The 21302-nt window shown below is 39.4% G+C and overlaps 1 long non-coding RNA gene across 1 annotated transcript in view; it reads right to left on the bottom strand.

Annotated features, from left to right (window-relative positions):
* The window catches only part of LOC125781092 (uncharacterized), a 72537-nt gene that overhangs the window by 2550 nt on the left and 48685 nt on the right, over positions 1–21302 (bottom strand). Inside the window, exon 2 of the long non-coding RNA XR_007424189.1 lies at positions 1332–1474. This is a non-coding gene — a long non-coding RNA (uncharacterized LOC125781092). The remainder of the gene's footprint in view (positions 1–1331; positions 1475–21302) is intronic.

Here is a 21302-nt window from a genome sequence, read left to right as displayed (position 1 = left end):
TTTAAACAGTGTTTTTTTTTTCTTTATTCAGCTAAACAGGACTAATTACACATGATGTAATGAAATTGTGGAATCCATAATATACTCATATCATATATACAAATAATATAAATAAGATCACAATACAATAACATATTGTTATATTGCCCAGCTCTAGTGGCTTTGATTAAATTAACATTACACAAACGTGTAGAAAATATCAGCGCTGATATATCAGGGTAAACATGGGATAAAATTAGGGAGAATTAGGGTTTTGTTTGTTTTATTAATTCAGTTTACATGTTCCAGATTGAATGAGTTTTTGTTTTTCATGGGCCTCTATTATATATTGCAATACCAAAACAAAAAAGTTTGATTTAAGATAAATTTTGTTGTACTTTTCCTCCATCTTTTTTTTTTTTTCCACTTTTTTCAGTTTTTCAGATTTCTTTCTTTCTTTCTTGTGAATTTAGTTAAATGTGGTTTTGTCAGTACCGAGTTAGCCTGTTCTCTCATCTCCTGTTGGAAATGTCTTAAACTGTTCCCTGTTTTCTTTCAGTTCGTTGATGTAGAGCAGCTTTAGAGTGTTTGGTTGAATTGAACATGAGCTTCACCCCCCCACCCAAACTCCCGAGCCCCTGAGCTCCTCCCCCCCACCCAAACTCCCGAGCCCCTGAGCTCCTCCCGGATGACTAATCTAAGCTAAGTGTCTTCTGTCTCTATCAGACGTGTGATAAAGCAGAGCCATACTGAATAAAATCCCTTTCTATTTTCTCTGTTTTTTTTGTAAAGCTGTGGCGAAAGAGTTTTTTGTGATAAGTTAATTAGAGTTTGAATTTGGGGTGTTTTTTTTTTCTTCTTGTTTGTGTTTTGAAATTGTACATATTTTCTGTAAATAGTGCCTATGGGTCGTTAGACTGCTTAGAGTACTTTTTCTGAATTGTTTGGGGTTTTTTTATACATTTTTTTTTTCTTTGTTATTTGAGGAAAAATGCAAACCAAGACATTTGCAGGAAATATATATATAAATATCTATATATATGTATAAACAATTTTTACCAATTTCCAGGACACTGTCTTTGATTACCTGTACATAATTTTACCTTTAATAAAAGAATTGCTACTTTATGTAACCTTGGGTTGGTCCCTTTAAAAGCTGTTCTGTTTTGCTTTTAAACACATTTTTCAAACTGAAACGGTGTAGTTTGGTTACTAAAAAGTTCCGACACCTTTGATTGATTAATTTTTTTGTAGCTTTCTCTGCAATGGTCATGTGATTCGAGGAGTCCTAACTAGTTCTAGTGAACAACATTAAATAAAGTATTTCCTCCAGTTCACCTATTTTTGATTACCTTTTATAAGATCCCAGATCACATTGCTTCTCCATCAGCAGCCGGAGTCCGAGGGAGCACAATTGGCCATGCTCTCTCCTCTCTACTCCTACAGGGCTGATAGTATTCCGGCACCGTGCCGGATCTCTGGCATACTAACGTGACTGTGGGGGGAAAAGAAATAAATCTGAGAGGTGTCTCTTTATTGAGCTTTAACACAGTTAAAAGAAGCACCACTGGCGTGTCTGGATGCTCCTCCAGACCGGACTAAAGCTGCTTTATACTGTCCACTTCCAGAACTGCCCCCAAAAGTTTCAGTGTCTTGCCTGGCAGCTGCGTCAGTAACTCTGCGTAGTTTCATAAATTCAAGTATCAGGTATAAACTAGGGCTGGCCCGAATAGCGTTTTTTGAGCTCCGGATATTCGGCACTGATTCGAAGCGAATATTCGAATATTCGTTTTTAAAAAAAGAGGTAAAAAAAATAAATAAAAAAAAGCAAATCGCGGCTTATCCGCTGCGTAAGCAGGCTAGGAGGCTGCTGCACGGTTTCTCCGCTGCGCAAGCCAGCCCAGTAAATTGCTGTTTGTGTTTTCACACTTAGGCTATTTGCTTAAAAAAACAAACAAAAAAAACGTTTGTTCAGGAAGTATTTTATATTCTTAAACATTGTTGATTATATTAGAGGACAGTCATTGTAAACTGTACTTGGTCTATTTCGGTTAAAGGATTGTGCAGGGCATATTACTGATTTTGTATTTTTGCACTTGGGCTATAAGCTCAATATTAAATATTTCGTTTGTTTAGAAATTATTTTATATTTTTAAACCATGTTAAATTATATTAGAGTAGAGGAAATTCATTGTTAATGACGTTATTGTACTTGGTCTATTTCGGTTTAAGGATTGTGCAGGGCATAGCCGTATTACTGATTTTGTATTTTTGCACTTGGGCTATAAGCTCAATATTAAATATTTCGTTTGCTTAGAAATTATTTTATATTTTTAAACCATTTTAAATTATATTAGATAAGAGGAAATTCGTTCAGACATCATTTTTGTAGGCCAGGCTTTTGTAACCGATTTAGCCCCTACTGTTGCCACATTACCCCTTACGTTTTATTATATAAATCAGTTTCGTTTTTTTTATCATGTATAATAGAGGTCTGCGCGAGACTGATTTTTAAACCCACTCTTCCACGCTCCCGCGTTTCTGTCTCGTTACCGCTCCGCAAAAAAATTGCTTCTTTTAATCCCGCGCCCGCCCGCCACATACACATTTCTGCCGCTCCCGCCCCACGTTCCTAATATAAATTAAATAAACTACATTTAATGCTTCAAATTTACTTATATATTTATTAAAACAGCAGCGCAGAATAGTGCGGTCCCGTTCCTTACCCCAGTCCAAACACCATCGGTGTGTGCGTGTGTGTGTCGGTCCATCCTGCGCATTGAGAGTTTTCTTTAGTTTTTTTTTTTTTTTACAATTATTACAGTTTTCTTAACTATTTATTAATTTGCTCCCGCATCGTCTGGATTAAACTCCCGCTCCAGCCAATAACAGTTCAGTTCTGTCCCGCGCGCAAGATATTCTGACGGGACCCGCGAGAACAGAAGTGGTTAGAGTGAGGTGGAACTCTGGAAAGGAGAAAAAAAACGAATATCCGAATACCAAAATTAAAAACCGAATACCTACTCAACGAACGAATATCTGAATACCCGAATATTCGGGTCCAGCCCTAGTATAAACCAGTCTTTAAAGGGTAGAGTGTATTTGGAATACCGCATTACACTGAAGTCTGCCTTCAGACGGCGAACAGGTTTTTACCCAGCAGAGCGTTTCTTTATGATCAATACATCTCTGAACTACAGAAAATATAACACTAATCCTTAGTGCTGTGCGATATGACGATAAATATCGTGGGGACGATAGAAAAGTGTCTTATCGTGCTACTTAACTTCTATCGTCCCGATCGTTTCTACAGTAATTTCATCAAGTATTCATGCAAATATATAAAGTAGGCTACGATGAAATGTATTGGCGTGGTCACTTTGCATAAACTCGGTTTATATTAGTGATAATAAAGTAATCTTCGACATGGCAGTGGTTTATGTTATTTGACGGACGCGCACAGACACGCCGGTTTGCGACATGCTTTACATTATTAAACTCATGAGAGCTGAATAGAGACGCAAATTAGCTACTGCATCTACCTCATCTGTTTTCATTTGATACATACATATTGCTGCACTAAATGTTTGGTTTAATGTCACTTTGAAATAAAGTTGGAAAAAAGTAAGCAATGATATTATTTTGTTATATTTTTGGAAGAATAACTGAAAACATACTTAAATGTGGTATATCATGATATATATTGTTATCGTGATATAAAAAATTCCATATCGTGATAAATGACTTTTTCCATATCGCCCAGCACTACTAAGGTTCCTCACTCAGAAACACATTGTGATAGTTCTACCATAAACTACTCACCAACACACACTGTTGACAGTCCTCACTGTGATCTTAATAAAGGCTAAATGAACTCTAATTCATTTTAAACGGAAACAATGTGAACACTGGGCTGAATAGTGGGTCACTCTGGTTTTATTTTACTCTGGTTTTATTGATTTGCCAGTTAAAATATCATGTAGAGCTTTTCAGATAGAGTTGAACTGTGATCTGTAACACGTAAAATCTTTTAGATGCGTCATATTTCTACCCTCCTCCAAACATGAAAAAAGTTCAGGGTCAGAAACAATTGATAATTTGGGGCTTGAGTTTTTCTTCAGAGTGTAAAAATGGAAACCAGTACAGCGAAGGCGTGTGCTTCACATGATTGTTCACCATCTCAACAGCGCCTTTTTAAAATGGCTTTTGCCCTCTTGTGTCTGCGTGACCCTTCTCCTGATTTTGAGAAGGGTGTAGTAATCAATCTGTTAGCAAAGTTGCATGACAATGAGACAAGGGTAAGCATGCTATGCACATATGATCTGCGAAGCTAGAAGAGTTTAAACGCATGATTGCTCGTGCCGTAGGGCTATTCAAATGAATCTATTGACTTGGATGGACGGTATTGTGGCTAAAGATGCCTCCGACGTAACCGGCAGCAGTACCAACAGTTGTCGGACTTTGAGAGAGGGCGTATTGTAGACATCAGAGAAGCAGGTTTGTCAAACAGACGTATTGGTGTCACCTCGGTCGGAGTGATATGGTAGTTGCTCGGTGTTGGCAACAATGGATTACGGAAGGGATAGTCTTCCGTTGCGGAGGTTTAGGGTTTCCCAGGAACACAACTGACCGTGAGGATCGCACAGTCATAAGAGCGGCTACGTCCGCACCAACAACGTCACTAGCTTTGATTCGACGCCATTTACCACCTTCCAGGCATCCGGTGGTAACAAGGGAAACCATCCGGAGACGACTGGCTGGCGGTGGTAAAAGGATCCACTAAGATAAGTTTGTGTTTTTTTCTCCTAAATCTCTTGTAATTTAACTATGCATAACCATAACCAGTCATATTAAGACTATGCTTGAAGTGCAAACAGAGACAGATTTTTTTTTTTTAAATACAGTACAGAGCTAAGGGATTAGAACAACTGCCTATGAAACAGTCACGTGTAGGATGTACTTACAGTATTTATATATGGTTTGTGTCTTGTTGGTCACTCTGTTACCGTTTATTGTTTCCACTGGAGCCAAAATGCAGCCAGACATACAACTTAAAAGTAGCAGAAGCATCTTCACAAATGCCCGAATTTTCCTCTTCTGCTGAGAGCTGCTCTCACTTCTCAGCCATCATACTCTATCGCTATCGCTACTTGGTTGCCAGATCCGTCTTAAAAAGTCCACACTTAACTGTTTTTTTGCCTTCACGAGGTTTAAGCCTGACGAGAAATATCGTCCGTTTTAATCTCGTGTCACACTCCTACTGACCCCACATCATAGGCAGTGTCGACTGTTTTTTTTTAACGAACACGGGCAAGCTGGAGTGTGACCGACTGGAGGCGTATGATCTTCAGGGATGAATCCTGATTCAGTCTGAGTGCTGATGACGCCCGCACACGCGTGTGGAGGCGGCGAGGTCAGCGGTTCGATCCGGCATTTGTTGTCAAATGGCATACGATGATTAGACAAGGTGTGACAGTGTGGGGAGCGATATATTGGGACACACGGATCACCTGTAGTCGTCCTTCAAGGCACTATAAATGGTTCACAGTTACGCGGACGACATTTTAACACCCGTTGTACTTCCTATGCTATCAAGTTGCCCAGATTCCACACTTTTATTAGCAAGACAACGCTCGTCCACATACTCCACGACTCTCCCAGCAATGTGTTCAAATATAAGACATACCCTCATGGTCTGCCAGGTCACCAGACCTCTCGCCAACAGAGCACAGCTGGGACATGCTTGGAAGGCAACTGCAGTTGTCCCAAAAAAAAAATACTGGTGAATGAACTGCCCAGTTGCAAAGATTATGTCATGATCTTCCACAGGGGATCATAGGTGACCTAATTGATTTGATGCAACGCCGTGTTTCGGCTTGTATAGCTGCCAGAGGTGGCTTTACGACTTACTGATTTGTTACGTTTTTCATGCCATAACTTCTTAATAAAAAGATCTCCTCATACTATACATACATGTTAAGTTTTGTGATGGTAGCTTGTTTCCTTCTGGATGCATATATATTTTTTGTGACAGAGTGTATATTCAATTTACTCTTATTAGTCCTCTAATGAGGATGCATGTTGACAGGCTTAAATAGGATAAAAATAACCAACAAATAAAAAAAGTAAATGTGCCAAGGACTCCTGATCTAATCAGCATATCAAATATATGTAACTGAGCTCAATACTTCATAGTTTGAGTTGGTGATCTTTAGGTTTGAGTCCTCATATCTCAGGACAGGAGGATGGAGGGTGGTGCCCAGAAGGGGGAGCTGTACCACCACAGCTTCTAACTCAGAGTGGAGAGATCCAGCGGAAAGACTTCCTCTGCAGTCTGAATGTAAATAGGATGGAGTGCTTTCATCTCCCGCCTGTTCCAGTATCGTCTATCCCTGTGGTAGTGTGAGTGAGTGAGTAGAGACTGAATCGTGATCATGAAGATACGAAGATATGAAGAGTTTTTTCGTAACAGACACAATAAATGAACACAGTAAGCTTTCATCATTCTACCACACCACTGCTGCAGATTAGAGAATAACACGTTGAATGTTATATATTTTTTATTTTCTTCTTTTTGACGTATTAAAAGAAGGATTTGATCAGTATTGGCATGGTGTTTCCAATACACAGTAACACACTTTGTATAACCCTTTTGAAACCCATAAAATTTATGTCAAAATTGTTCCATTTTCTCTCCTCTTTACACAGCCAATTACCCAACCCACTCATTAGGACTCCCCCTATCACTAGTAATGCCCCAACACACCAGGAGGGTGAAGACTAGCACATGCCTCCTCCGATACATGTGAAGTCAGCCACCGCTTCTTTTCGAGCTGCTGCTGATGCAGCATTACCGATCAGCATCACAGCGAGCTTGGAGTAAAGCGCAGCGACTCTGTTCTGATACATCAGCTCACAGACGCCCTGTGCTGCAGACATCACCCTAGGAGTGATGTGGGGAGAGAGCGCCATCTACCCACCCAGAGGGAGCAGGGCCAATTGTGCTCCCTCTGAGCGCCGGCAGTTTGATGGCAAAGCTGCATGAGCGGGGGTTTGATCCTGCAACCTCCCGCTCATAGTGGCAGTGCTTTACTGGAGTTTTTAAAACACCTCATTGTCTCGCTGCACTAGGAATAAACCAAAGCAAATGTTTCTAATTTAAATTATATACTGATACTTTAAAACCCACCAAAGCTCTGTAGCTTTTCTCTGTGCTGTATTGCATTGATTCTAGTCTGTGTAATTTTGCAGGGACAGTGAACCTGAAACAATGGTCACTTTTGCTCCATGCTTTCCACCGAAACATTTGAACCTGGATCGAATGATTCATATATTTAACTGAGAAGACGTATTGAGCAAACACCAGCTCTCTTCTGATTGGAAAGATGCATCATGTAGGATGAATTAATTTGCATAAAGTTCACCCTGGCTCAACTTCTCATTGCACTGCATTAGAGATGGAACGATCGATCGGCAGTGTACCGGTATCAGCCAAAATACGGTATCGGCGATCGGCCGATATTCCTATGATTTCAGCCGATCTGATTCAGGAGTTTAGGGTTAAACAGTACGGATGTGTGGATGGACGGTAAAACCTTCAGCAGTTTCTCATCCAATCACTAGTCGGAGCTGCAGCAGCAGCTTTAATGTGGCATTTGGCCCTGCCCAAGATGGGTATCGGCAGTCGGCCGATCGAGGTGAACGACGATTGGAATCGGCCACAAAAACACTGATCGGTCCGTCTCTATACTGCATCTTGAGAACTCGCCGCCCTTGGACCCATGATGTGCCACACAGCTGATTGACAGGTCTGGGTTTGGTAGTTGCCAGTACAATGGTACTTGTCTGACTGCATTGTGTAAAGTGTAAAGTTTGGCAGAGGGGGGATTATGGTGTGGGCTTGGTTTTTATGGATTTGATCTCAGCCCCTTAGTTCCAGGGAAATAAACTCACAATTGTTCAGCAGACCAAGAGTCTTGGCACTATTCACTATTTTTATGCTCCCAATTTAGCAGGAACAGTTTTGGGGGTAGCTCCTTTCTGTTTTAACATGACATGACTGCACACCAGTGCACACAGGAAGGACCAATGAGCAACCATGGTGCAAGAATGTTAGAGTCATGACTACAACCACACAAATATGCGTCTGGAAGAATGGTCAAAAATGTCCATAAACACACTCCTAAACCTTGGGGAAGGTCTTCCCGGTAGGTTTAAAGCTGTTATAGCTGCAAAATGTAGATGTAACAGTGTTCTCAAGTCTCACGCTTTGTCACACGCCACACGTGGTATTTCTCACGCTTGCCAATCCATCTGCTGCATGTTATAATGTACTCTCGTTGAGCCAATCAGAGTATAGATCGCTCTGTTGTTAGGCAGACCTAGTCAAAGAGGGTGGAGTGTCAGGCAGACTGTCAGGCGCGAAGAACTGTCCGATTATTAAAAAACACCCCCCCCCCACCCCCCGTTGAACAACTGAGGAAGAACTGCACGCACCCTCACCACCAAAAAACAAAAAACCCACCCCCACCCCCAATCTCACGCCCACCAAACTTCAAAACTTGAGAGCCCTGTAGAGTAAGAATGAGATGGCACTCCAGTTCGTCTGTGTGTGATGGCAGATGAGCGAATAGGTTTGGAAATATATAATGTATAATCATATCTTCTTAATATGATATTTTCTATGTCCTTTAACACCCTCTGTTAATGTTTTTGATTGCTGTCTAGAGGCTGAATTTCTAAAACCCCCTACCTCCACCTGTGTGCAGCCCTGCCCATCCATGCATTCAGGACTTCTTATTAACAATACAACCATAAAGTCATTGTTGACCCCCTGAACAGTATAAGATTCTTTCCTGTTCTGCATCGTCTACCAGCTCTTTAAAAGCAGTCCACTCAGGGCCGCTCGCCCGCCGCTCTGTCAGTACGTTATAAAGCTCATTCGAGCACTCACGGCTTCTAATGACACTTCTGCACTACATCCTCTGCGCTCACACTGCAGTCCTGCCTCAGGGCACAACACTGCGATGGTGTTGACTGCCTTCCCGCAGTCTTATCGCTTTTAAGGGATGGTCCCCAGTTCCGTTCTGATGAGCCGGTGCTGGTAGCGTGCTGGATTGAGAGGTTATTAGATGGACCCATCAGATGAACTGTACGGTTCCTCTAGCAGAAGTAGACTACTCCATCTGCCAACTGGGAGCCGATATCAGTTCCCTGTGGTCTTTCAGCCGTCTGCAGCATCAGATGTACGTGTGTGTGTGTGTGTCTGTGTGTGTGTGTGTGTGTGTGTGTGTGTGAGAGAGAGATAAGAAAAAAAAAAAACAGGGGAGTATCCTTCAGCAACACATTAGCTTCAAAAGCTAACTGTAGTGTATGTATGAGTGCATGTGTGTCCAGTGTCCAATATTTATTTCATGGCTGAGTCCTATCAATTATTGGTAAGCTGTAGTCGAGTGCAATGATGAGCCTTAGAGCATTTTCAGACCTTGAAAATCCAGACCAAAGTCAAAACCAAGTTTTGTATGTTTACTACTTTATATGCTCCACATTCAGTCCGTTTAGTTTCGGTTTCACACTGCAGTTCAGCAACCAATAACTCTTTTCCTGACTTTGAACTTTTGTGGCCGAGAAGATGTGATTTTGCGATGAAAAAAAAAAAAAAAACAGAACCGCTCAAGAACTTGGCACCAGCACCGGCACCATGAATTTTACTTCATCCTGTGATCATATATGACTTCACACTAATTGATTTGTAGAATGTTCAGTTGTCAAATCAACCAGTCACTTTTTTTTTAGGTGTCAGGTGTCAAAATTGCCACAATCAGTGACTCCTATAGAGTTTTTTTTGTTGGGGGCCAGAAGGAGAAATATATTTGAAGTCACGGGCCACAGACTCTATAATAAAACAAATAATGAAATATACCACTTTAAATAATACATTTTTCCTGATTATTTCATTTACACATCATTTTACTTGACTTCCTATCTTTATCTTTGACAGTGTTGTGTAAACTAAGATTTTTCAAATTGATGTTTAATTTCATGATGTCTCTTAATATTAAACTCCTTAATTACAGCAACTTTTGGACTCTGTTTTTCTGCGCTAGAAATGCGCACTCTCTCCGCTTTTAGACTCTTTGGTCCGTTTCTGACACCTAGCTTTAAAAATTTGAATCTCACATTATAAAAACCTGCTTAACAGCGGCCCAACTTTCATTCTATTTCTAAAATACCTCACGGGCCGCTCCAAAATAGGAAACGGGCCGCAAATGGCCCGCAGGCCATAGTTTGGACACCCCTGGTGTAGATGCATCCCACAGCAGAATGAGTAACAGATTACCTTAAAGGTCTCATTCTGCTAAAATCCACTTTCTTATTCTTTGTGAAATACAGCGCATCTGGAAAGTATTCACAGCGCTTCACTTTTTCCACATTTTGTTACGTTAAGGCCCTGTCCCACTGCGATTGCGTCTAAGTATCCACTAAAGTACGTCCAAATTTATCAGAAAACACTGCGTCCACTGCGTCCAAATGGACACAGTGCGTCCAAATTACGTCCATATTCCGTTTAAATTGAAGTTGGACGCCGACTTCCAAATTTGTACGTCCACTTCCACTCTTTGGACGTCGACTTCCAACTATATATGGTTGTTTTTTCTAGTGAATCATCATTTCTTCTTGAGCTACAAGAGAGAGAAATCCGTATAACTGTTTGATCCAGCTGTTAAACTGTTATATTAATACCATTTTAACCTTTTTTGTTTCTATATTTTGAAATTTGTTAGATTATATTTTTGTCAACATTATGGGTTTATTTTCGTTTGTTATTTTTCAAATAAAAATAGAAATTACATAATATATTTTCTTTTGTTATGCTGTGCAGGAACAGTAGCCTATGCCTATATCTAAAAGTAGCAATAGGCTGGGAAAAAAGCCAGAACATTGAACAAATGGCAGTATAATAACTAAAAACTAGCGGCTAGCAGACGCCTGCAGCATCATTGATTTCTAAGTATTTTTATGTTTTAATGTTTAAATGTGTTTTAAAGGGGTTTTTAAGCATCTGTAATGCAAAAAAAATATTTTTTACTTCTAACGATTTTTTTTTTTTCATGTTTGCAAAATTAATGTTACTTTCATTGTTTCGATGATCAACTCTTTTGGGAGCAGTTATAGGCCCTGAGAAGGGCCTTTGGAATGCTTTGTTTCAAAAAATTATTCTTTTCAAGGCTGTAGGAAGAAAGCAGAAACATGCAAAGCATTGACATGTAAAAATCAAAACAGTTTCAATGTACAAAATCGCTTGGCGGCGGCCGTCTTAGCGGAACCCTTCCTCTTGGCTGGCATCTTGGAAAGTGTGGAAATGCGATGAAAAATATTTTTATGGACGTCGACGTCCACCTTTACGTGCCATCCAAATATCCACTAAAATACGTCCGTACTGCGTCTAAATATCCACTAAATTACGTCCATATTAGTCGCCGTCTATTCCGAAAATTTTGGGAGGTACCAAAACCACTTTTGCGTCTAAAGTGGACGGCAACGTCTAAACTACGTCCACTTGGACGGTGCCGTCCAAATATCCACTAAACTACGTCCATATTGCGTCTAAATATCCACTAAATATCCACTAAACTGCGTCCACTGAAATTTGGACGTACTTTAGTGGATATTTAGACGCAATCGCAGTGGGACACAGCCTTTACAGCCTTATTCCAAATTGTATTAAATTAATCTCTTTCCTCGAAATTTACTAAAGTATTCACAGTCTTCGCCATGAATTGAGCTTAGGTGCATCATGTTTCCACTGATCATCCTTGGGATATTTCTACAGCTTAATTGGAGTCCACCTGTGGTTAATCCAGTTGATTGGACATGATTTGAAAAGGCACACACCTGTCTATTATATATAAGGTCCCACAGTTGACTGCATGTCAGAGCACAAACACCAAGCATGAAGTCAAATGAAATTGTCTGTAAGACCTCCGAGACAAAATTGTCTCGAGGCACAAATCTGGGGAAGGATACAGAAAAAGTTCTGCTGCTTTGAAGGCCCCAATGAGCACAGTGGCCTCCATCATTCATAAATGGAAGAAGTTTTGAACCACCAGGACTCTTCCTAGAGCTGGCCGGCCGTCTAAATTGAGCGATCGAGGGAGAAGGGCCTTGGTCAGGAAGGTGACCAAGAACCTGAACTCTGACAGAGCTCCAGCGTTCTTCTGTGGAGAGAGAAGAACCTTCTCTGCAGAAGGATAACCATCTCTGCAGCAATCAACCAATCAGGCCTGTATGGCAGAGTGGCCAAAGACACTCCCTAGTAAAAGGCACAAGGCAGCCCATCTGGAATTTATCAAAAGGCACCTGAAGGAGTGTCAGACCATGAGAAACAAAATTCTCTGGTCTGATGAGATTTAACTCAGGGGTGTCCAAACTACGGCCCGCGGGCCATTTGCGGCCCGTTTCCTGTTTTGGAGCGACCCGCAAGGTATTTTAGAAATAGAATGAAACTTGGCCCGCTGTTAAGCAGGATTTTATAATCTGCGCATTTCTAGCGCAGAAAAACGGGGCAAAAGAGTCTAAAAGCGGAGAGGGTACGCATTTCTAGCTCAGAAAAACGGAGCAAAAGAGTCTAAAAGTTGTCGTAATTAAGGAGTTTAATATTAAGAGACATCATGAAATTAAACATCAATTTGAAAAATCTTAGTTTACACAACACTGTCAAAGATAAAGACAGTAAGTCAAGTAAAATGGTGTGTAAATGAAAATAATCAGGAAAAAAAGTATTATTTAAAGTGGTATATTTCATTATTTGTTTATTACAGAGTCTGTGGCCCGTGACTTCAAATATATTTCTCCTTCTGTCCCCCAACAAAAAAAGTTTGGACACCCCTGATTTAACTCTGGTGTGAGTGCCAGGCGTCATGTTTGGAGGAAACCAGGCACTGCTCATCACGAGGCCAATACCATCCCTACAGTCAAGCATGGTGGTGGCAGCATCATGCTATGGGGATGTTGTTTTTCAGCAGCAGGAACTGGCAGACTAGTCAGGATAGAGGGAAAGACGAATGCAGCTTCATACTGGAGTTTCACTCAATTATCTAAACTTTCTACTTCTTACATTTTAAAAACAGCCTTATTACTCCTATTTAATTTCAGCTTGTTTTCATTCCGGTTCTCATCTTCAAAAAAAAAAAAACATCTTTTCATCCAGATAGAGTGAATTTGATCGTGTTTTGATGAGACTAAGCTTTTGTACTTAATGGCATTTTTCCCCCTACATTACTTTTAATTTTATACTTTTATTTTTGAGAACAGCACTTTTACACCTTTACTAGAGTGAAAAGCTTGAGTTGATACTTCAAATATTTTTAAACTCTACTCTCTATACTTCTACCTGAGTAATTGAAGTGAATATTTGCTTTTGCATTTCCACTTGAATCTCAAATGCCCCTAGAATCACGTGAAAGAAAGTGTATAATACGCTTTTAAGGAATCATATGCTTCTATGAACCGTTTGGATGGCTTCCTTATAGTGACATTAGCATAAAGAAACTTGAATAGAACCACCCTGTTCGTGTATAAACCAATAGGTTGTTGGAATGGTACATGTTTATACTTCTCTATATCCAATCACAATCAGATTCACTCTATCTGGATGGAGAGATTTATCTGGATAGGGTTTTTTTTTTTTGAACAATGAGAAGCTGGAATGAAAACAAGCTGAAATGAAATAGGAGTAACGAGGCTATATTATATATTATAATGTAAGGAATAGAAAGTTCAGAAAATGTAGGAAGTAGAAAGTAAAAAGAAAGTAATCTGAAAAATAATTACTCCAGTAAAGTATAGCTAACCAACATTTCTACTTAAGTTACCTGTACAAATGCACGCAACAATTGAGCTCCCTTTAAAATAAACTGGAAAAAAAATATTATTTATTAATAATTCATATTCTGACACTCCAGTTCACTGAATCATCTTCTGACTATAATAACAGTCCTGCTATATCCTCCTCCTCCTGCAGCAGCAGGACAGTCAGTTCGGAGTAATAATCCTGTGGCGTCGATTTCCTGGTGAAGAACTGTCAGACTGTGTTTCCAGTTGTCACAAACTCGCGCAGACTGACGCGTCTAGACCGCGCGTCTGTAATTGACTCGTCTGCTGCTCGGGTTTGTTTGTTTTGGGGATTTTAGGATTTGAAATATAAACAAGTCCTTCATGAGGCTTTTAGGGGTGGATTTTGGGAGTGCTGGGATTACATGATTTGGCAGACTGCCTTTTTTGACGTGTTTGTTGAGCTGAGACAGATACAAAGAAATGTCATTTAGATCACTGCTGCTCGGGTGCGTATTTAATAATAATAATAATAATAATAATAATAATAATATTCGTGTAATATTTAAACCAGCTCTGATGTCAGTGGAAGAGGAGATATCAGGTATTTTATTGATCTGTAATGAACCTCTTTCTAAATAGAAAAAGGTCAATCACATTTTCTGAGAAGACTCTAATCATCAGCCTATGTTGCATGCATCACAAATCATACCATATGCACACAATATGTATTTCCACTCAAAAATATTTACACCTCGATATTGCAACCAATTCTCAGTCAGAGTTAATTTACTGTATTGTTCGGAACTAAAAAAAATATGTTTTTTCCCAATAAGAGTCGCCTTAGTGTGCCTTACGTATGAATTTTACCAGTCAGGTTGTAAAGAGCAGTAAAGCCACTCCAGTGAAGTCCAGCGTTATACAGGAGTTTCAGTGAAGTTTCTCCAGCACTGAAACAGGAGCAGCATTAACATTAGCGGCTAACCACACTAAGCACTAGCTCTCAGAAATGACTTCTTCTGCATTAATTACTCTCCCATACAGCCTCTCCTTGTGTAAAGTGCGCTGAATAGTGAATAGTGAACGATGCACAGTGACACCATCTGCAGCAAGATGATGATGTTGGTCTTTGAAGCTGGTCTGTGGCTCTGTTGACTATGACTGTTCTCACCATCCTTCTCCTCTGATTATCTGAGATTTTTCTTGTTCTGCCACTTCGGGTCTTAACTAGAACTGTCTGTGATCTTCCATTTTTTCACTCTGTTTCCAGTGGAAACTGACAGCTGAAATCTTTGAGATGGCTTTTTGTATCTTCCTCTAAACCATGATTTTGAACAATCTTGGTTTTCAGGTCATTTGAGAGTTGTGTTTCAAGGCTCTCAGGAGAAAAACTTGCAATTGGACACCTTAAACTTTTTTTTTTTTCATAATTGGATTTAACCGTGTATGAAGGTCCAGTGTCAATGAGCTTACTAAACTAATTTTGTGTTTCAATAATTAGTGCTAATATTTAAATCAATAAAATGACAAGGGTGCCCAAATTTTGCCTAATTTTGTTTAAATACTTATTTTACACTTTCTGTAAATCCTATAAACTTAATTTCACTTAACTATTACTGTGTTTATCTGCTATACAATATATTTAACTGAAATTCCTGATCTGAACAACTAAAGAAATTCAAGTAATTAAATCTTGATAAATTCAGCACAGCTGTTAACTGAAAGCCACTCCAGGTGACTCTACTTTATAAGGCTGACTTAGAAAATCCAGCCAAGATGTGCAAATCTGTCATAATCAAATCTGACCATCAGATCAGAAACAGAACAGTTTTTTAGTAAACATTTAAGCAGTTTTTTAAACATTACTAGTTTAAAAGCAGACTGACCAAGCAGTTAATATTCATCTGCTGGTAAAGTTCTCTTCAGTAAGTCCACATATAAAGCGAGGGTTAAATAACCATCTGGGGACGAATAAAAATCCACACCATTACCGAACACAGAGAATGTAACACCTCCGACGCCAGATCCCTGCAGTCTGTACCGCCGAGCCGACAGCAGGTGCTAGTTCAGAGCAGATATTAAACCGGAGAAGCTCATTACCAGAGCAGCACATGTAGGAAAATGCATCAACTGGATACACTGTGTTCAGCAGCCAAAGCCCACAGCTGAACATCAGACAAGGAACAATCGGCATCATGATCTGCATACAATACTAACCCTAGGCTCAAAAACACAGTACAGCAAAGTACAGACAGTATAAAACACTGCCGAAAAAAAAAAAAAACCTAATAAAATCTGGTGGAGAAACAGCATATAAAAAAAGCCAGCCCCCTTTTCCTACCAGAAAACCAGTTAAACATCATAGTGTTCATATTTAACAGCTTAAAAAGCTAAATTAAACTCAAAACTGGTCAATTTTAAAGGCTGCACTGCAAAACATGCTATTAATGTAGTTTAAAGATCTAATATTTCTCATTTTGAGAGTATTACAGTACCATATTTTTGCATTATAAGGCCCACAGGATTATAAGGCACACTAGGGGTATGACGAGATCTGGTGGCTTAAACGTGATGATATTTCTCGTCAAGTTTTAACCTGTTTTGTGGAAAAAAATAGTTTAGTGTGGACTTTTTAAGCAGGATCTGGCAACACAGCAGGAGGACGTTCTGTTTGTGGTGTACGCAAACGTAGTATTAGAGCCCCCAGGGGGGAGGGGGTGGAGGAGATACTTTCTGTCATTTCTAGCCCACCGCACTCCACAAAACCAGCAAACTGATTGGCTGTTTCTCCTGAGAAAAAAATATTTGGGGCTTTCATTTGGCGCCCCCTTTAGTGCAGCGCCCCTATGCGTCGCATAGGCTGCATACTCCGTTTTTAAGTTGTATGTCTGGCTGCATTTTGGCTCCAGTGGAAACAATAAACAGTAACAGAGTGACCAACAAGACACAAACCATATATAAATACTGTAAGTAAATCCTACACGTGACTGTTTCATAGGCAGCTGTACTAATCCCTTAACTCTGTACTGTATTTAAAAAATGTTCTGTCTCTGTTTGCACTTCAAGCATAGTCTTAATATGACTGGGTATGGTTGTGCATAGTTAAATTACAAGAGATTTAGGGGAAAAAAAACACAAACCATAGTCTTAATATGACTGGTTGTGATTTGCACTTATTGTTTGCACTATATAAGACCTAGAAAAGTTTTATTTGTATTTTTTATTCTTATTCTTATTTCTTATAAAATCAATATTTGAGAGAAACCAGTCTGTTTAATTTGCGTTATATAATTTTTATATTAGTGTCACACCACTAAGGCACACTATTAATTAACGTCTATTTTATGGTCTATGTTCATACAAAAGGCGTACCAAATTATACATTATGTGATACAGGAGTTTTGCCTAAGTAACCAAGTTAGGTAAAGCTAACGGAAAGTAAAACAACCGTAATTCCTAAAAAAAAAATATATATATATATATATATTTTAAAGTCAAATGAGCGCAGGATGTTAATCTACACACATTTCTCTCCTGAAAGCGCTTCCATTTATTTACAGTAAGCACTGAGATGTCCAGATTTCCACTAAGGCTGGGTGCAGCAGCATTAACGGCTAAAACTGCAAGCAGAATCTGCAGTCATCAAGCTGTCTCTCAGCTCACACAGTTAGAGGAGAGCAGCTGCAGCGACTGCGTTTGAAGCCTGCAGTCGACTGCTCTCGAAAGAGAACATCATAATCGCCAGTCGTGCCGATTGAAGCCAGACAAAAAACTAACCAGTAGCTTGCCATCAGCTGCTGGAGCCCCGAGAAAGCACAATATGCCTTGCTCTTGCTCTGGGTGAGTTGATGGCTGTGAGCTGTGAGTCCGAGTCAACCAAACCTAGTGCTTTCTATGACATATTGTCAGTAGACATGTGTCAGTGTGGACTAAGGCTAAGGCAATATAAAAAAAATACCCGAAACAAAAAAACAGAAATGAAATGCCCCATCTATTAGCACCCACCATCAGCCAACTTCAGTACTGTAAAAAAAAGGTAAAGCTACTTTCTGTGTTTATCAGTGGCGGATGCTGGTCTTTCAAGGAGGGGAAGCTTAATTTCGGCCTACATCTTAACATATGTAGTTTTATTTATACAAAAATTCAACTCTCCCTGAGATATTTTTTTTTTGGCAAACAAAACGCATTATTTTTTTATAAGTTTTCACTACACAACAAACAGGTACCCATTAAACAATTACATAAAAAAAGACGCTATGACATGAATAAACATAAAATGATCAGTTAAAAAAAACATTACGCAAAATCTTTAAGAGATAGATAGATAGATAGATAGATAGATAGATAGATAGATAGATAGATAGATAGATAGATAGATAGATAGATAGATAGATAGATAGATAGATAGATAGATAGATAGATAGATAGAGAGAGAGATAGAGAGATAGAGAGATAGAGAGATAGATAGATACTTTATTGATCCCCGGGGGGAAATTCTTGGCATCCAGCAGCAGGTTACACAATACACAAAGTTAAAAAAGATAAAATATAAAGATACTTATAAATACAATCAAATAAGAAATAGAATATACAGTGTAAATGTACAGTCTTCGTGTGTGTGTGTGTAATGGAGATGGAGAATGGAGGTAGTGCAGTTGAACACAATAGACAGTGAACACCAGTTGATGTGCATAATGTGAGGATAACTGATGTCAGCCAAACAGAAAGTGCAAATACACAGTTATATAATAATTTAAATTAAATTAAGCAGTGCAAAAGATACGTAAACAGTAGATGAATTAACTAGTGAATGAACTACTAGTGCAAAATATGGTAGAACTATAAAAAGTGTTCTAGGCATCAGCAAGTTTAAAGTTGGTATAGAAAAAATGCAGGTAAAAATCCCTTTATTAATTAAAATTATTTAAATCATTTTTAATGATAACACAATATTAGTCGTTTTTATCAAAGAAAATGCCGCTATAAGGATTAGGAAAGTCTCCGGTTCAACAAGAACAGAATGAAAATGCACCTATCACCAATTTTTACGCTAAAAGATCGCTGATTCGCTCATTTCGCTGTCAATCAAAAAGGGACTCCGCCTCAGACAGACCATCCAATCATCATGCAGAACCTGAGCGGCCGAGCCAAGCCCACTGCCCCATAGACCCCCAGAGATGCTGAGCGTCTGATGGGCGGGACAAAGCCCAGCATTTATCCAATGCCTCGTCTCGTTTCGCTGCGCGCTTTGCTCTGCTATTAAAGTCTGTGCACTGTTTAAAGCAGCGCTGTGAAGCTGCGGGAATGAGTGAGAGGAAAGCTGTGACGTTACCAGTGATAAGAAGCTGATTCTGAACTAAGTTCAGCGCTCTGTAGCGCATATTTAATCAGTGACATGTACACGCAACAGTATATATTTAATCACTCATTTTTTACATTTTAGGGGAAGCTGAGCTTCGTTTGCAGTCTTAGAGCAATTGCCACTGGTGGTTACTCTTGATACTCAGGTTCTATTGGCTGTTAACTGGACCAGTTCAAATTGAGGTCAAATTTTTTTAACATGTTCCATATACTCCAAATCCATAGTGGATTCAGTGGCTGTTTGAATGTCAGCGGTGACAAAGTAAAAAGGGTACCTGCTACAAAACACAGGGTCTGTATAGTCTAAAAGGAGTGTGGCTAAAACTCAAGAAAAGAAATAAATGCAGTAGTTAATACTGCACTTAATACTGGAATAAGTTTTTTACCAATAAGTTTAAACAGTTTATTCAATTGTAAGGCACTTACAGGGCACCACATCATATCCAATCCACTGCCTAGTACAGTAGTGACACTGCCTCAGTCTTCTCATAGAAGGAGCTACATAACGGAAGTTTTTACTGCTGGAAGGGCAGAAGGGCAACCATTGATGGGCACTCCTTAACATACAGTACCAGTGTAAAGTTTGGACACACCTTCTTATTCAGTATTTTACTTTATTTATTGATTTAATTTATTTTCTGCATTGTAGATTAATATTAAAGAAATAAACTATTAAGTGAATAACATAGTAACATATGGAATAACAGTAAACGGCAAAAAATTAGTTTGTCCTCCACAATCCCCTGATGTCAGTCCTGATGCTGTCAGTCATCCTGCTCAAGACTCTGAACTTTGCTATAAAAGACTCAACTTTCCAGCATGCACCCACACCGGACTTTCCTGACTCCACTGATCACATGATGCTACAGCGTTACCGCTCTCCAGGCTAATAATTGGCTCCACCTGCCCTCCCTAGTATATATACCACTCTGTGTGCTCAGTTCTTTTTTTCCTTTTCTTAGCTCTTTGATGACACTTTTCATTATTTTGCCTTCTTAGTTACTCATCCTTTTTTGTATTGCCGATTATCTATTGATTACCTGTTGACGACCGTTTTGTTTTGTATTTTTGGACCTCTCTTTTGCCTTGTTCTTTGTTATTTTGGATTTACCGTGTTTGATCCTGCTGTACCTTTACATTTGTTGTCGTTCTATTACTGATCTTGTCTGTCCCTAACAAGCCTTGTAAACCTAGTCCCTTTTGTAATAAACTCTTGTAATTTTATCTGTGAGTGTCTATCCCTGGTCTGGCCTGTGTGAGACCTGACCTAAACCTGATTAACGGAGATGGTGATTTAAGGTGATTTGGGATGAGCTGGAGCCTCACAGCGTGAAGACAAAGCAGCAACTATTGTTCAGCACCCCCAGGAACTCATTCAAGAAAACTATTCCAGGTGACGAAATGTGATACTAATGTGATAAATGTGATTCTAAAGTACAAAGCATATTCTGGTTTGTTCACACTTTGTTTAAAAATACTTCCACATGTTCCTGTATAATTTAATGTTTTCAATATTAAATTTACAATGTAAAAGATAAACCCTAAACCTCTCCTTGAGTCTTCCACTGCTCCGAAAGGTCTAACCCTCAAACATTACATGACTTTCTCTCAAAGACTGATAATCAGGGCTAGGACTATAAGCTTCAGCGCTAGTTCTAGCGGGAAACTCTTGTGCTCGTCACTCGTATCTCAACCAATCAACAGCTTCCACCTGTGTTCATAAGACCTCCCCTTACACGTCCTTCTCTGCTTGCAGGTGCCGTTTCATGTTCCCTCCTTCCTCCTTACCGCCTCCAGTTTGGTTGTCTGGGGGTTGGCTCCGCCCCTGGGCCTACACCATTTACCAACTTTACATAAATTGTTATAAAATACATTGTTAATACTATCAAAATTAAAGCTGTTATAAGTATTGCACGCTTGCCTCTGGAGTTTTCCTGGTAGAACTGCATAATCAGTTCGCAATCAGTTTCTGAAAGCAAAGGTTCCTGATGAATTAAGTAACGGAAACAAAAAAAAAACTAGTGGTATCAATCTATTAAAAAATAATATTTTGTGATTAATCTCAAATATTTCATGCATGTGAGATTAAGAGAGTTAGCTTTGTGATTTAATCCATATTTTTGCATGAA

The sequence above is a fragment of the Astyanax mexicanus genome, chromosome 14 (assembly GCF_023375975.1).
Source record: "Astyanax mexicanus isolate ESR-SI-001 chromosome 14, AstMex3_surface, whole genome shotgun sequence".
NCBI classification, from domain to species: Eukaryota; Metazoa; Chordata; class Actinopteri; order Characiformes; family Acestrorhamphidae; genus Astyanax; species Astyanax mexicanus.
Note: the sequence above shows the minus strand (reverse complement) of the source record. Positions and strands in the feature narration are given on the sequence as shown.